Source organism: Nannospalax galili, unplaced genomic scaffold (assembly GCF_000622305.1).
Source record: "Nannospalax galili isolate Female #2095 unplaced genomic scaffold, S.galili_v1.0 scaffold2565, whole genome shotgun sequence".
NCBI classification, from domain to species: Eukaryota; Metazoa; Chordata; class Mammalia; order Rodentia; family Spalacidae; genus Nannospalax; species Nannospalax galili.
The window spans coordinates 1-1,410 of record NW_008353210.1 but is presented as its reverse complement, the minus strand read 5'-3'; the positions used below and the strand labels follow the sequence as shown (position 1 = coordinate 1,410).

The 1,410-nt window shown below is 50.0% G+C and overlaps 1 long non-coding RNA gene across 1 annotated transcript; it reads left to right on the top strand.

Moving 5' to 3' along the window:
• Positions 1-8: 8 nt before the first annotated feature.
• LOC115067215 lies at positions 9-1,266 on the top strand. The gene is made up of 3 exons (XR_003846647.1): positions 9-228; positions 918-1,058; positions 1,175-1,266. It is a non-coding gene; the product is annotated as an uncharacterized LOC115067215 (long non-coding RNA).
• The last annotated feature ends 144 nt before the right edge of the window (positions 1,267-1,410 follow it).

Below are 1,410 nucleotides of genomic sequence, written 5' to 3'. Positions count from 1 at the left end.
GGGGGGGGGGGGTCAATAAAGAAAGGACAGTAGATCTCCCATCGTCTACCCTTGAACAGAGCCCCGCAAGGCTTTTCTTGGCCTGATACATCTCTATTCTTTTCCCTGGGGGCTGTGACTCTGGAGACCATCTGTTACTGCAGGTACCTTGTCAGTCACACTGAAGGAGAGGTCAGCTGCCAAGAAGCTCTTGATCACAGGGTCTTCTGCAAAGAAAGGAAGAGTGAGGTGGCTTGGATGGTCTGTCTGGTGGGCTGAGTGTGCAGTGTGGGCTTCCATCTTCAGGGATTCTTTGGAAGGAATGGGTGACCTCCCGTCTTTCTACCTGAGCTGGTCCCTGAGAGGAAGCTGGTTCCTCCCTCCAGGAAGGTGTAAACCGTACTATCAGGAATGAAGGTGGTTTCTTTCATTGGTGCACACATAATGTTTTGCATGTTGAATTTTTCTGTTAACTGATTCTTCAACATGGCCACACTTTTTTTTTCCCTACCAAACAGATTTAACTTGCCTTTGAATGTGCAAGAAATTCTACTCAAATCAAAAACATGGACGTGGCCTTAGGTCTTCATGATCACACAAGCCATCACTTCACCATGTTGGGACTAAATCTCTTGGGCAAAGGTGTAGAGTTCATAGTTCCCTGACCCCACAGCATCTCTTCATCCATTTTCTCCCTGAGTAATGACAGGCTTCCTCTTCCCCACGGACCTCATCTGTAGGTAGGGTTCTTCCCTGGAGGCACCATTTTCTGGTGAAGACCTGAGAATGTGGGGTCCTGAGTGGGGTACCTCACATGCTCAGTCTTTTAGAATTGGTCCTGTGCATTTTCTCAACTCAGAAAACCCACCCAGAAGTTGGTAGAAGGCTTCTTGCTCCTGAGGATGGCAACTGGGTCTTTTCTTCTTGCTGATTCTAAGTTTCATCCCTTCAACGTGATCCACAGTCCATATGCTCCTTTTGCGTGTCCTCCTGCAGAACTGCAGCTCTGAAGCAGCTTCAGTGGTTGTGCTGGAGGCAGGAAGTCTGCTCTCCTGGGAAGCTGCAGGAACAAAAGCCCAGTGAGCATGGATGCGGCCCCTCAGGGCACTTCTCGGCCACTCCTCTGGAATTTAGATGGCACTTTATGAGGACATGGTGACAAGTATCTACTCAAGTATAACTGGCCTTTCGGCAGTGACAAGAAAGTTGAGGGTTGTGAAGGATGCATACCTGCCTTGACGTCCACTGAGTTCTTCGTCTTCTGGACCCTCTTTCTCTTGCGTCTCTTCTCAGGTATGACCACTGCAGGGGCAGCACTAAAGGTAGCGGAGCTGCTGGCCTGTGGGGCTGCAGGGAGAGAAGGCCCACCATGGGATGGATCCACCTGAGTAGTCAGCTGGGCTTTGTGGCCTCTTTCCCTTCTCACATGTC